The sequence below is a fragment of the Anastrepha ludens genome, chromosome 4, assembly GCF_028408465.1.
Source record: "Anastrepha ludens isolate Willacy chromosome 4, idAnaLude1.1, whole genome shotgun sequence".
In the NCBI taxonomy this organism is placed as follows: Eukaryota; Metazoa; Arthropoda; class Insecta; order Diptera; family Tephritidae; genus Anastrepha; species Anastrepha ludens.
This window is the reverse complement of record NC_071500.1, coordinates 130,719,471-130,735,699: the sequence shown is the minus strand read 5'-3', so window position 1 is coordinate 130,735,699 and position 16,229 is coordinate 130,719,471. Positions and strand designations below refer to the sequence as shown.

Sequence of the window (16,229 nt, the reverse complement as noted above, 5' to 3'; positions counted from 1 at the left end):
AGTGAAATTATCAGCTAGCTTCACTGGATTTAGTAACTTTAATATACCTTATGAAATATGTAATGTGTATGCCTGGCGGTGATTTCGTTAGAACTAATTAACATTATGCAAAATATATTTTTATACACAAATGTGCTTAGACCGCTGCGGCCGTTCCCTTGAGAAATGTCCTGACGAGATGCCGTCTCACATTGGCATGCAAGGCGTAAACTCTACTACACTAATTAATTTCTTGTTCTTCTTATTTCTTCTTTTACTGAAGAACTTTTGGTTATGCTTAACTCAGGAAGTGATGTGAGTAGTATCAGACATATTTTTGAATGTCAAAAAGGGAACAAATAAATTATTTCCATTTGAAAAATTTAAATTGCGTTAAGCTATCGTGGAATCTCAAGTTTAAAAGTAATAAAAGCGTTGTCTTTTAAACATACACATCGTAAAATTATGATCATGGTAGTCTAAGTAAATATATTTAAGTATAAAAAGCTCAAATTACATTGTTAACATCTTTTTATGGTAAGAGAAAGTACTTATAAGTACAGTACTAACTAACTAAACGATCCTCTAATTTATTGAAAAGCTTTTTGCGTGGATACGTCCAAACTTTGAGGTGGACATTTGAAGGTGCCCATATTTTGTACCTCTAAGTAGATATTTCGGCCGTCGTAGCCGAATGGGTTGGTACGTGATTACCATTCGGAATTCGAGGAGAACGTAAATTCAAATCTCGGTGAAACACCATAATGAAGAAAAAGTTTTTTTTTAATAGCGGTCGCCCCTCGGCAAGCAATGGCAAACCTCCGTGTGTATTTCTGCTATGAAAAAGCTCCTCATAAAAAATATCCGCCATTCGGAGTCGGCTGGAAACTATAGGTCCCTCCATTTGTGCCGTAAATAGGAGGAGGAGCTCGGCCAAACACCCAAAAACGGTGTACGCGCCAATTACACTGGTTTACAGCCAAAATGCACCAGAGACGCCGTTATGAAATTCCTATGTAAAATCACCGTCTGATTCCGAAAATCAAGGTTATTTTTTATTCTATGGTAACGTTTTCGAGATATTTACGAATTACCGTTATTTCAAAAAAAAAAAAAAATTCGGCCCACTTAATCATATATATCTCGAAAACGAATTGAGGGATTCCAAAACCATTTAAAGCTTTTAAAAGGTAATAAAATTTGCTATAAACTGTGTGTAAAACACTTTTTGCTAGGCCCTGCAGATTCAAAGATAACGAACTATCATAACGGATTTTTTAAATTTTTTTTGTAAAAATATAAAAAAAATTGTACTTTGAGAGAAAGGATCTTTAAAACTTTTTAATTTTTCGTATATTTTTTGTTTTCACTCTAAGCTCTGTTTTATTACAAAAAAAATAAACTTTGATTCAACAAAATCGATGAACTAATACAAAAGTTACAAGCATTCAAGTAAATATATCCATATAGTAAAACTTAAGTACCCTACAAATAATAGCATATGTACATATGATTCTGTCTTAACTCTATGATCTTATTTTATAATTGAAAAAGTTATGTGTCTTGTTTTGACGTTTATTTATATAAGGATCGGTTTCTCTTATGAGAAACCCATCATAGCGACATCCCAGAATCCTTGATACCGAATTTCAATCATTTTCATTTGCTGGTGAAACCTTTCGCCATGCTTGTCACTTTCGTCGCCAAGATTTTGCGGGAAAAAATTTAAATGGGAGTGCAGAAAATGATTTTTTAAAGACATATTTACTCCTGAAAGAAAATTAAAAAGGGAATTAGATAAATACATAAGTGACACATTAGCATATAATTTTCTTAGGCTGGATTAATCTTCCAATTCCGAACAAATTTTGGTCGTTCTTGTTTGTTCGAAGCAGGGCAATAAATTCAGATTAAGGGCTATATATTCTCATATAAATTTAAAAATTTGCTTTAAAATTTTTTGTTTAGTTTTAAAGTTAACTGAGAAAACGGTCTTATATGTGTTTTTTATTTACCCATTTCCACATAGTGTTTGATTAAATCGTTCACTATCAGCTCGAAGTTAGGACTTTTGTGTTTGCCTAAAAAAGAAGTAACGACATTTTCAAAAGAGTCCCACGCCGCTGCCTCCACTGGTGACAATAGTTCTTTGAAATGGGTATTGGCCATTATTTTCCTTATTTGCCGCCCCACAAAAATCCCTTCCTTTATTTTTGCTTCTGAAATCTGTGGAAAGATTGTTTTCAAATAATGAAAAGCTTCGTCTTCTTTGTCCAAAGCCTTGACAAAGTTTTTGATAAGGCCGAGCTTGATGTGGAGCGGAGGTAGAACTATTTTTTCCTTCTTTATAAGTGGTGAGTATTTTATGTTATCCACAACAACTTGAAAAGCGATTCGTTCTGGCCAATCCTTTATGATGTAGTGGTCTTGACGTGCTCGGCTATCCCATTTGCATAGAAAGCAACTGTATTTTGTGTATCCAGATTGTAGACCACATAGCATTCCAACGACTTTTAGATCGGCACATATTTTCCAATCATGTTCTTCGTATTTAATTAATTTAAGCAATTTTTGCATTGTCTCATATGTTTCCTTCGTATTTACTGCATGCGCGATCGGGATAGATGGCTTTTGGTTGCCAATATGCAATAATACGGCCTTTAAACTTAATTTATTGCCGTCTATGAACAATCGCCACTCTTTTAAATCATATGGTTCACCAAACTGTTTAAATAGACCAGCAATGTTTTTGCAATAACAAACACTGTCCTTCTTCGTATAGTACTGGGAGAATTGTTCGTGACGAGTCCTATAATATGTTACTTTAACATCGGATGAAACAAATTTAAATTGTTGCATACGAGAGGCGTGTAGTTCGGCCTTTTCTTTTGACAATTCCAAATCCTTTATCCAATCATTGAGTTGTGTTTGTGACAAAGGGTTTCTTTCGTTTTCCGTTTGCAATCCAGTACAACATGATGCCGCGTAATCAGATACTGCTGTTGACAATGAAACTGGAGCCGGAACTAAAGTTAAATTTGATTCTGGCAATGTCGCTTCCGTTGAATTTAGTTCTGGTAATGACACTGTAGATACGCTCGCATAGGTTACTTTTCTTGACTTTCCAACCCCAAATACTTTTGTAGTACAAATATAGCAGTCCGTTGAATGGCAAGTTGGTTGCCTCCCCTTCATTGGTGTAATAAATTTCATATGTCGCCTAAATAGATAGTTTAAGAAATTAGTCAGATATGCATTAAAAGAGAGAAAACTCCTAATTTTTACGATGTACCTTTTGGTTCCGATTTCCGAAAATATCAATTTGACTCGACATGTGGTGCACACAGTATTCGGTGGCCATGGTTTTTCATTGTTTCTAGGCTCAATTCCATAACACTTATGGTATGCAAATTTCAAAGGATTTGAAAACACACGTCGCATCCTTTTAACGATAAATTCCCCGCAGATGAAACAGAACATATCTGGATCATTTTTACACTCAAACTCTCGCGCCCTTTTATTCATATTATATTTTTAAGTAAATGACGGATTATAAACTGTAATTATAAAGTGAACAGTATCCGGCGATCCTTGCAGAAATTATGAAGGAACGAGGCACATGTACTATTATTTATACCTATGTAAGTATAAATCAGCTAAAAATGCAAGCCTACCTATACAAAAAGGTTCCCTAGTTATACATAGAAAACACTACCTGCCTTAAACATATGAACTTGCTTGAAATGTATCTGTGTTTGAGATAACGACACTAACAATTTTTTGTATCTAATAACCCTTCCAAAATCTACCTGTGACTAACTGACATGCGAATACTAACACATATTACCAGTAGGGTACTTAAGTATTAAATGGATATATTTACTTGAATATTTGTAACTTTTGTATTAGTTCATCGATTTTGTTGAATTAAAGTTTATTTTTTTTGTAATAAAACAGAGCTAAGAGTGAAAAGAAAAAATATACGAAAAAATAAAAGGTTTTAAAGATCCTTTCTCTCAAAGTACAAATTTTTTTATATTTTTACAAAAAAAATTAAAAAATCCGTTATGATAGTTCGTTATCTTTGAATCTGCAGGGCCTAGCAAAAAGTTTTTTACACACAGTTTATAGCAAATTTTATTACCTTTTAAAAGCTTTAAATGGTTTTGGAATCCCTCAATTCGTTTTCGAGATATATATGATTAAGTGGGCCGAATTTTTTTTTTTTTTTGAAATAACGGTAATTCGTAAATATCTCAAAAACGTTACCATAGAATAAAAAATAACCTTGATTTTCGGAATTAGACGGTGATTCTACATAGGAATTTCATAACGGCGTCTCTGGTGCAGAAAAAAAGTTGAAATTTGTGATCCAGTGTTATATATGTATATATAAATATTTCCTTACTCTCTTTGGGCTGTGGATCTGAACTTTCACATATTGTAACCTCTTTTAGGGTATTTAAATAAATATTTGCGTTTTTGTTTTCCCTCTAACATTAATAATTTCCTGGCCCGAATGCATCCCTAAACCATTATGCCATTCTCAACGATTCAGTGATTCTCCTTTTTTTCGTCATAAGCAGACCCTGCCTTAGGAATATTTAAGCCGGATCATAGATTCATCAAAGCATGACTCTGAAAAAAACTCTATCATTTTCTTCATATAGAGTTTGTTAATGCATGGGATTTTCCTTGCGACATATTTGTAAAATTCATACTCTAACAACCACAACTCGTTCGGTCGTAATTCGTGTCATGGGTCTTTTGAGTGGATGATTTTTGTACGCCCGAGAGACTTTCCCGATAGCCATATGCGATTTTTTTTAATTTTCAACCTTAAATAATTTTTTAAGCTTACTATTATAAACATATGTACATATATAATACATACTTATTTTACTTTGGAAAGAAAAAAAACTAATTATATCTTTACTTTGGAAACGTAATTTTATAAGATCAGAAGTTGGGCAGCGAAGTGGAAAATTATTTATGAGATACACAAAATATAAATTTATATGCAATCTACATTTCAATTTAAGGGCTTTCTAGGGACGTTGCGATGTTGCGATGGCTATGACGGTCATGTTTCTTTGGAGGTATTTGTCAAATCTGTTGTTTATCATCATTCATTTCGATGCCGAATGAGAGTGGCACGTTAGATGATTGAGCAACACGTGCAAGCGATAAAGTGTTGAGTGTTCGTCAGTGAAAATATTGCGCGCTAAAAATCAACTTTTGTGGCAAGGGGCCTGTTTGGATGAATGACTATGTTAATAAGCAAAATCTTCATATGTGGGGCATACATTCTACTGCCGCCTTTGATAAATACTGGCAAAAATCACTTTCACTATGCTCAAATTTTCTGCCAAGTAACTATTGAAGCGCCTACCAAACTTTATACATACATACATATCTATGCAGGCATACACACGCGTGTTGTATGATGCGCGATGATATCATTTTGCGTTTAAAAACATATTTATGTATATAAACTTATTTGTTAACAAATTTTCACAACGTAAAATAATGTTTGGCAGTTGCTCGTTCTTTTTTTATTTCATTTATTTATTGCATCGTTTTTAGCCATTTTTTTGATTTATTTGCGTGTAGTTTTTAATTTTGGAAATATCGGTATCTGCTCGCATTGATGGTATTATTTTTGTTGTTGGAATTTTATTGGCTCTTTTAAAATTGTTTAATAATAACAAATAAATAACAAAAAAATTTCAAATCATATTTATTTATTATGTAAAACAAGTACGCCTCACGTTAGAGAAGAGTATAGACAATTTTGAGAGATTTATGCCTCTCGAAAATGGATACAAATTCAAACAGTTGTTATAAGATAACCCCTCCATTTTTAACATCCGCAAAAAAATAAAAGTAATATGGGAACTCAAATTTGTGTTGTTTTTTACTTTCCAAGTGGTGCATATTCTTTCCTTGTTTAAATTTATAATTTTATTTTACAAAAATGAAAGAAACAGGCGATGTAAGGTAAGTTGGTCCGTCATACGTCCGCATCCAAAATGACTGAGGTTGAGATTGTGATAAAACACGGAAAGGTTCTGCACTCTTTCCGCTGTCCCAATTAACAACTAACAAATTATCATTCCGCAGGCACCAAATTTATAACAAAAACAGTTAAAATCCTTGTTCAAATCGCATATAAATTATGCTGGCTATGCCCATTTGTAGTAGAATTTTACGGACTAATATTCGAACTTAAAAATAAATAATTTCAGAAAAACTAGACTTGCTAATGGCCCTGGAGTTAGGATGTTCCGAATCGAATTTAGGGTTCGTATTGAGTCACATTTAAAATATATATAAATTACCTAAGAATAAATACTTTTGCAGAAAATAGAGCTTTTAACTGCCTCTCTGGTCGAGATACTTATCGAAATTGTATTAATGCTCAGATTTCCCAGTACTTCCAGCCTTTCGAAAAACTACAACATTTTAGGCAACCTCCTTTTCACATAAGAACTGACTTCATATTCAGAATAAAAATGCCTAGGGTCAAATCTTCCAAGAAGAGTAGACTAGAATTTCTTGTAAAACTGACGCAGGGAAATCCTGGAATTGTCAGAGGATTTTATAAAGGCAAAGATGAGGAGGGTAGCAGGAGACTAAGCAACCAAAAATGTGTTTAATTTTAGTATTAGTAATAAAAATATGTATGTTTTAGTAATAATTTGTATTTTTTTTATAATTTTGTTTATTTTATTATTTAGTATTAAAAAGTTCAATAATAAAAAATAATAATTTTAGTTGATTAACTCTTTTGTCAATATTTTATTGAAATAGTATGAGATTCTAGAAAATTGGGTTCCCACTTCACAGCTGATTTTATGGGGTACTTTCTGTTATGTTTCTTACACTTTGGGTCGCTGCCAAGCATTGCGATGAAGCTAAAGCAATTACTTCTGCGCTATCGCTACATAGGCTGGCAATCCCTTTGACCCTCGCTTAGGATAAAACGCTTCGCGCACTTCGTTTTTCTTCTGCTTTATATATATTTATCCAGTTTGTGTTTAAAAATCTCAACCTGATCTGGGGCTTTATTCTGAGTGGATTGCATTAAAGAAACATCCCCATCCTTTTATCTCCGTTTGCTCTCCACCTTCAGCAAAAAAGCGCAAAGCTTCACTAAGTTTTACAATAGGTCAAACATCCAATTGCTTTTTATTTGGTTACTCCAGCATTCTGAGCCCCTCTAACAAATATTGGATAGCCGCTTTATTCAAGTGGGTTTGCTTTATTGCTTATATGCCTTCTTAAAGTTTTGTGCCTGAGTCTGACGCTCCAACTCGAAAAACTGTCGTCTGCTGCTATGCGGAAACCTATTCTATGCATTGTTTAATAATTTCTTTTCATTTTATTCATTTAGTTATTTATTCCGAAATCAATGACCAATTGCTCTTACTGACTACTCATAACAAAAGTATTTTTAACAAAAAGAAAAAAAGAAAAAACAAAAGTTAAATTACAATTATTCTTACTCACTACAATTACAAAAATATCGTTATCGAAAAATTAAATTACAATACAATAAACAACAAAAAGTATAGCTTAGATAAAATAAAATCAAATTCAGTGGTATTCGAGACTTCATTGAGTTCATAAGGAGAGCGAGCAAAAGGAGCATTGCAGGTATAATTTGTTCTGCACCTATTCAAATGGAACGGATATTTATTACGTAAAGACCGGGTAGGGACCGAAAGGTAACAATTTCTAGAAGAGAGAAACAATCGATCTCCCACCTGACAAAATTAAACAAAAAAAACAGTGACAAAATCTATGTCCTACTTTCCAGCTGTTTGAGATTACTTAGAAGCAAGCGAGATTTATATGATCGGACAGGATAAGAGAAATTTAGGGAAGAACCCTCTCTTAAACACGGCATATTCTAACGAATAACTAACAAATTCTGTAGATAGTAACGTAGTATAAGTATAAGGGTCAGCAAAGTTCCAGCTATTCCCTCTTATAAAATCAAGTAAAGAGTATGCTTTAGAGGGAATAAAATCAGTATGTTTAGGAAATGTAAAACTTGAGTCGAAAACAACTCCTAGATAGGAGTATACTTTTTCCCACTTTTTCTTTTTACTTGTTCCCACTCTTTTATCAATTTTATTTGAACTAACTTAAATTTTCACACAATTCACACCACTTGAAACCGTCAAAAATTCAGAATTAAACTGTTTCGAAATTCGAATTTCCTACTCCCAACATTTTAAGGGAAATCTCCTCCGCGTGAGTTTAGAAATTCGCGAGAACACTCCTACCCAGGAATATTTGTAGTTGGACCGATTGTTTAGAAATATAAGGACGATTTTTGTTGGACAAGAGATTTGTTGGCTGAGGTATAGGGTTATTCCATAGGTGCGCTTCAACTTTTTTCCGATAGGGAGGGCGAACGACGCAATATTTTTTATTTTTTGCTTGTCATTTGTAAACTTCATTAGTATACATTTCATCATGGAACGCTACACACTTGAACAACGATTGCAAATCGTGCAAATTTTTTATGAAAATAATCGTTCTGTTGCTGCTACTTTAAGAGCATTACGGCCATTTTACGGTCCATTTAACAAGCCATCCCGTTTTGGGGTTATGTGAAGTCATTGGTATACAGTAACAAGCCGGCGACGATTTGTGAGCTCAGAGCCAATATTGAACGCGAAATTGCTGGAATTTCGGCCGATTTATGCAAAAGAGTGGTCGAAAATTGGGTTCAACGATTGGACTTCGTAAAACGTGCACGCGGTGGTCATGCAAAAGAAATCGAATTTCATACTTAAATGTATATGTTCAAACTCGATAATAAAAAAAAAATTAGTTAAAAAAGTCAAACCGTTTGTGTTTCATTCAAAAAAGTTCAAAAGTTGAAGCCCTCTTACTGAAAAACCCTATAGTTTTCTGATAGGTGGACAATTTTTGCTAGTTTCAAATTGCCAGCTTAACGGGAGTTAAAACAATGAGTTTGTTATTTAAATCAACATGGAAATTAGGTCATAATCGTTTAAAAAGAAACTTGACTTAACCAGCACGACGATACCAATTAGTTGGTTGTAGTTGTATGAAGCTATTCTTTATATCAGAAATTTAAATGATAGTTACTTTTTTCACAGCCTGGGGCAGTGCGCCGATCTAAATCCCATCAATATCCTCCATTATATCAACAGCTCTGGCTGGCTGTAGATATCTGCCAGTTGTAGGTCTCATAATGGTATCAAAACGGCGCTTTAGTGCTACTTGAGGAGACCTACCTACTTTTTGCACCATTTTGATTTAGCTTTTACCTATAAGATGTTAATAATTAAAATAGTTTACTTCAACTTGTATGAATATATTCAAGTCAGCAACTTTAAGCGCTTTGTGGGTCATAATTCATTATTACCTATCTAATTCTGGTACTGGTTCTCCTGGTTGGTGGTAAAACCGGCTAGCATTGGGCGAATGCAATAACTCAATGATAACCGCACAGTTTACATATATTGTATATGTGTGCTATACACATACACATATACATATGTTATTTCCATTGGCTCGCATGCCATACATACATATATATCATATTTAATTAATACAAAAATACTACATATAAGTATAAATTTTCCCTTCACTGTCCATCTGTAATATTTTTAGCTTTAATCCATCCAAATTCAGTCGATTGTTTGTGGTTATTCTAAAACATCTGAACTTTATCGCAGCCACATTGATCAAATCATTTTCACTTCATTATTTGAAGTTTTTTATTTATTTTTCACAAGTCAAAAGGCAAATAAATACACAAATTTCGTTTGACGGTCAACAATATGACGGCACTTGTGGGGCAGATTAGAGTGGAATAGAGAGCGTCAAGTGGCAGTAAAAAAAAAACCAATTCGCAACGCTAAGCGAAAATGCCTAGGACACATAACAACAAGCAACAAAAAAGGTAAACAGGCACGAGAAAATGCGAATGCAATAGAATCAACGGGCGAAATGAAAATATATATAGATGCACATGTATGTACTTATGTTTGTATGTATGTATTTACAAAACGGCACAAACTATAAGTAAGCAACACATTTTCACAATGTGAGTGAGGCGTAGCAACATTTGGATGCAGCGCCGAAATGACATCAACAAGAATAACAACAAACACCGATGGTGTTCAACTAAAGCGCAGATGACACTTCTTTTGTACACTTTTCACTTCTGTATAGTTTTTTGGCCTGTTTCACAACGCTAGTGCCTTGGGTTAAGCTTGGGCAGATCATATTTTTGATTTCTGTTTTTCTACTTACTTTATTGTGGCTCGTTTTCAAAGAGTATCTAAGGCCTTTGGTCTTAATTTTTTGGAAATTTTATGATATTTATTTTAGATCCTTTCCATGGCATAATCAAGCACGAAAATACGTAAACATGCCTAGAAAATCGTACACTTAGAACAACACACTTATGCACATACTAGTATGTATCTTCACAGGTCCCACCTTAAGTATACTAAATTGAAATATGAACAATACTACAAATCTCTTCTTCTTAATTGGCGCTATAACCGCTTACGCGATTTTGGCCGAGTTTAACAAAGCGCGCCAGTCGTTTCTTTCTCGTGCTAACCGGCGCCAGTTGGATACACCAAGTGAAGCCAAGTCCTTCTCCACCTGATCTTTCCAACGCAGAGGAGGCCGCCCTCTTCCTCTGCTACCACCAGCTGGTACCGCATCGAATACTTTCAAAGCCGGAGCGGTTGTATCCATTCGGACGACATGACCCAGCCAACGTAGCCGCTGGATCTTTATTCGCAGCGATATGTCTATGTCGTCGTAAAGCTCATACAACTCATCGTTCCATCGTCTGCGATATTTGCCGTTGCCAACGTGCAAAGGTCCAAAAATCTTACGAAGAATCTTTCTCTCGAACACTCCAAGCGTCGCTTCATCGGATGTTGTCATCGTCCAAGCTTCTGCGCCATACGTTAGGACGGGCATGATGAGGGTCTTGTAGAGTATTAGTTTTGTTCGTCGAGAGAGGACTTTACTGCTCAGTTGCCTACTTAGTCCAAAGTAGCACTTGTTGGCAAGAGAGATTCTACGTTGGATTTCAAGGCTGACATTGTTATCGGTGTTAATGCTGGTTCCTAAATAAACGAAGTCTTTTACAACCTCGAAATTTTAACTGTCAACAGTGACGTGGGTGCCGATTCGCGAGTGCGCCGACTGTTTGTTTGAAGACAGGAGGTACTTCGTTTTGTCCTGGTTCACCACCAGGCCCATTCGCTTTGCCTCTTTATCCAGTTTGGAGAAGGCAGAACTAATATAACAGCGCGGTTGTTAAGGCCGATGATGTCGATATCATCGGCATACGCCAGCAATTGTACGCTCTTATAAAAAATTGTGCCTGAGCGATTAAGTTCTGCGGCTCGTACGACGCTCTCCAACATCAGGTTAAAGAAGTCACACGACAGCGAGTCACCCTATCTGAAACCTCGTTCGGTATCAAACGGCTCGGAGAGGTCCTTCCCAATTCTGACGGCGCTGCTGGTGTTGAGCAACGTCATCTTACATAGCCGTATTAGTTTTGCGGGGATACCAAATTCAGACATCGCGGCATACAGGTATCTCCTTTTCGTACTGTCGAATGCAGCTTTGAAGTCGACGAAAAGATGGTGTGTGTCGATTCTCCTTCCATGGGTCTTTTCCAAGATTTGGTGTATTGTGAATATTTGGTCGATGGTAGACTTTCCAGGTCTGAAGCCACACTGATAAGGTCCAATCAGTTGGTTGACGGTGGGCTTCAGCCTTTCACACAATACGCTCGCTAGGACCTTATAGGCGATATTTAGAAGACTAATCCCGTGATAATTGGCACAAATTGCAGGATCGCCCTTCTAAAATTCCAATCGGCAGGCATGCTTTCATCCGACCATATTTTGCATAGGAGCTGATGCATGCACCTTACCAGCTCCTCGCCGCCATGTTTGAATAGCTCAGCCGGCAGTCCGTCGGCGCCCGCGGCTTTGTTGTTTTTTAGCCGCGTTATCGCTATTCTCACCTCGTCATGATCGGGTAGCGGAACGTCAATTCCGTCGTCGTCGATTGGGGTATCGGGATCTTCACATTCTCGGTGACATGCGCAGCTGTCACTGTTTAACAGATTCGAGAAGTGTTCCCTCCATAATTTAAGATTGCTCTGTACGTCAGTCACCAGTTCGCCGTCTTTTTTCTTACAGGAAAATGCCCCGGTCTTAAAACCTTCTGTAAGCCGCCAAACTTTCTGGTAGAATTTTCGGGCGTTGTTCATATTTGCCAGCATCTCAAGCTCCTCGCACTCACGTATTTCGGCCTCTCGTTTCTTCTGTCGGATAATACGTCTCTCTTCCTTTTTCAGCTCTCTGTAGTGATCCCACATGGCTCGCGTTGCGCCCGATCTCAGCGTGGCTCTATAGGCGGCATCCTTTCTTTCTGCGGCAGCATGACATTCCTCGTCGTACCAATTGTTTTTTCGGGCTCGCCGGAATCCGATTTCTTCTTCGGCGGCGGTACGTAGAGAACGAGAAATGTTGCTCCATTGTTCGTGGATGGCGGTTTGTTGGGCAATACTCTCTGAGAGCAGGAGTGAGAGTCGAGTGGCGAATCTTCTGGCTGTCTGTTGTGATTGCAGCTTTTCGATGTCGAACATTCTTTGCGTAGGTAGTTGCACATTTTTTGCTGCACAGAGGCGTGTGCGCAGTTTGGCTGCAACAAGGTAGTGATCCGAGTCGATGTTGGGTCCTCGGATTGTACGTACATCTAATACACTAGGAGCGTGTCTTCCATCTATCACAACATGATCGATCTGGTTTCGTGTTTTTCGATCAGGAGACAGCCAGGTGGCTTGGTGAATCTTGTTATGCTGGAATCTGGTGCTACAGACTACCATATTTCGGGCCCCGGCGAAGTCGATCAGCCGCTGTCCGTTACCGGATGTTTCGTTGTGCAGGCTGAATTTTCCGACTGTGGGACTAAAAATTCCCTCCTTGCCCACCCTGGCGTTGAAGTCGTCAAGCACGATTTTTATGTCGTGGCGAATTTGCGCTCCTTTACATGGCAGCTGTAATAGACGTCACAAGGTCCTATGGTTTTCTTGCCTTGTCCCGTCCATCGCATCTCTTGAATGGCAGTGATGTTAGCCTTTACTCTCACGAGGACATCAACCAGCCAGGCAGAGGCACCTTCCCCATTGAGGGGCCGGACATTCCAGGTGCATGCCCTTAAATCGTAATCCTTATTTCGTTTGCAGTGGTCGTCATCAGTATAGGGAGGTCTCATCCGAGACTTTTTTAAACTTTTCATTGGGGGGGATTTTTAAGTGGCGGGTCCCAAACCCAACGCACAACCAGCTATCCTGGAATGTTTCGCCTTCTCACGTTAGCTCACTCCCGAACGGGTGTTCGGAAGCTACCCAGAGGATACGTGGGCTAATCCCGGCCGTTGTGAGCTGCTTGAACCATATGCAGAAGAATCGTCTTGGCCATTCCCAAGTGAATGGCGATCAGTAACTTTCCCCACTTGCGTGGACTTCTACACATGGAGCCATCCTCCGCAATACTACAAATAGCAAACTTAAAACCCAACGGCATACTAACAAAATTGTTCTCCATCGTTACCAATCAGGGTTGGTCGAGAACGTTTCAGCCGAGCTTAATTCGTTTGAAAATTTTACTGCACTTCTCAAAGATGATTTCCTTAAAATATTTCAGCTTCTTTTAACAAAAAACGGCTTCCCGAAAAGTCAGATTTCATCTGTTTCAGTAGAACCAAACCCCTTTTTTTATAAATTTCTTCAAGCCATTCGGATTCATCAACAGAAAATAATTCTTTACATTAGGCCCCAACCCCCGTAGCCGTATGTGTTGGTGCGTGACTAGCATTCGGAGAACGTAGGTATGAATCTCCGCGAAACTCCAAAATGAGGAAAAAGCTCTTTCACGGCCAAGACGAGTGGGTATATTAAGAATGTGGACGTAACTTCAGTTTTTGGCCGCGGACGTAAATGCATTTGTTGAGATCGAGCGATTCCCATATAAACTCAACTAGACCCAAAAAGCAAATTATCCAACAAGTCATTTTCAGCGATGTTGAGCATTTTTGGTGAAATAACTTTGTCAGAAAGCAAAATGCACGCTATTGGCCGCCTACAAATTTACATGCCATTCAATTCCACTTTTTCCGAAGAATAGGTTGTTCGTCGTGGCTCACATTCTAGCAAACCCCCTTTACATACATACATAAATACATACATACATACATATAAATATAGTTTTTTTTTTTTAATTATGATAACTACATAAACAAATAATAAGTGAATAGAAATACAGTGTGCTTGTGTGGGTAAAATAAATACCCACAAAAGTAAAAATAGATAAAAACTAACAATTTTCGAAATAGGGAGTAGTGTGAAATTCGTTGACAAATAAGGTTTGGCTGCGGGTGTAAGACTTTCGACGTTCGCTTACGGCTGTTCTAATTATTAGGTGTGTTCTCATTTTTTATTAAGATTAAAAATAACTAAAATTGCCACACGCATGCACACACTAATACGTGACACCCACAACGACATCTAAACATGCACAAGTCGACGATTTTATTGCCCGAAAGAAACGCAAAATTCTGCTGAATTAATAAATTATTTCAAAAATAAAAAATTGTATAAGACGACAATCTAAAAATACGTACGTATATACTTATATACATCCATTGTGACACTTGCCCATTAATAGCAGGGCAACACACAGCTAAAACACACAAAAAATATATTTTATGACTGCTTGGGTATTTTCTAAACTTGAAATTATTAGCTGAAGAAATTTTCTAATTTTATTAAAAAGTGTAGACCCAATTTCGATATACCGCCGTTACTATTCAGCCCATCCTCTGGCTTTACACCACTTCATATATTAAATAATATAAACTGTTTCATATTAGCTGAACACATCTTGCCAAGCTTACTTTATCCATATCCGTATGTTAGTATACTCGCTCGTAGCCAATTACTAGTTGTTGTTATTTTTTTTATAATTTAAAAGTATCCATTAGCTACTGTGCGCGCATTCCATCACTATCAGCATTGCTGTTGTTGTTAGCATCAGCGTCAGCGCCCTCGACAACGTCGCTGTTGCTTAACGTCCGCCAAGTATCTTTTAGATATAATTAACACGCAACACAAAGTGAAACTCTAATTGGTTTGTCACACTTCCGAACTTTATATGCTGACCCGTTGACGGTTTATTACAAGCAAATGAGCGCGTAAGTTTTATTTTTTATTGAGTATACGTCAGTGTGGGCAAATACTCGTATATGGGCATATGTAGTTCACATGAAAACTCACGCATCCCTTAGGTTTTATCAATGCATCGACTTTATCATTGCCATTTTAAATTTCGCGAATATCAAAGAACACTCATTACACACTATTCGAGGGATTAAAGCAATTGCGATAGGCTGGAAAACACTTAAAACAGATTCGCCTGAAGCCACTTAATCACCAACCACATTCAAAGATGTAACAAAAAATAAAACACAATAAGCACACGCGTCACATTGACATCGCTGCTTTCCTTATTCGTAAGCTATTACAACGTTCAAACTCACAGTCGCGTCGCTCCACGTCGATGCGTGAAAATGCAATGAATTGACTGCCGCCAAATCGTTTCCACTCAGTCGTCACTTAAACAGAGCGCACATATGCTCATTTGTTCAATAATCCGACGACAGACCGAATATTTGCCGGGCATCCGACTACGGCAAAAGCAAATAGCAGCAGCACCGATCTGCACCGGAGGACGTCGCCGGCCAAACTGCTTGGTATTCACTGCGCGCCAGTTTTGTTTTTCCCACCCAGCACAACAAACCAATAGAATCATAGAAAACATAGACAAATACTTACAGCTAATACACACACTTACAGCGGAGGCATGCGCGCGAGTCCCACACAGGCGTCACCGTCCCCTCGAATGCCATTGTTGTTGACGACTGATGTGTTGCATGCTATATGACGACGCATTGTGAGTGTGAAAACTTATGTACATGTGTTCGCAGCTTTTCATTGACGATACTGTCTTATTGGGTGTATTCGTTGCCTGTTGCTCGGTTCTAATAATTTTTTCGTGTCTCAGCAACATGTAGCTGGAAGCAACGTGTTGCAACAATATACTTTAGTAGACAAACAGGCGGTAGACGTACATACATACAAGTAGGTGTGTACTCTCACA

The 16,229-nt window shown here is 37.3% G+C and overlaps 1 protein-coding gene across 4 annotated transcripts in view; it reads right to left on the bottom strand.

Moving 5' to 3' along the window:
- The window catches only part of LOC128861231 (adenylate cyclase type 2), a 79,521-nt gene extending 63,716 nt beyond the window's left edge, over window positions 1–15,805 (bottom strand). For 2 of the 4 annotated variants that reach the window (XM_054099193.1, XM_054099197.1), the window contains exon 1: window positions 14,968–15,805. The gene's annotated coding sequence lies outside the window, so the exon portion shown is untranslated. Of the gene's footprint in view, window positions 1–14,694; window positions 14,939–14,967 lie in introns of those variants that run through there. The other 2 variants (XM_054099195.1, XM_054099194.1) reach the window with 2 other exon arrangements.
- Between the last annotated feature and the right edge of the window lie 424 nt (window positions 15,806–16,229).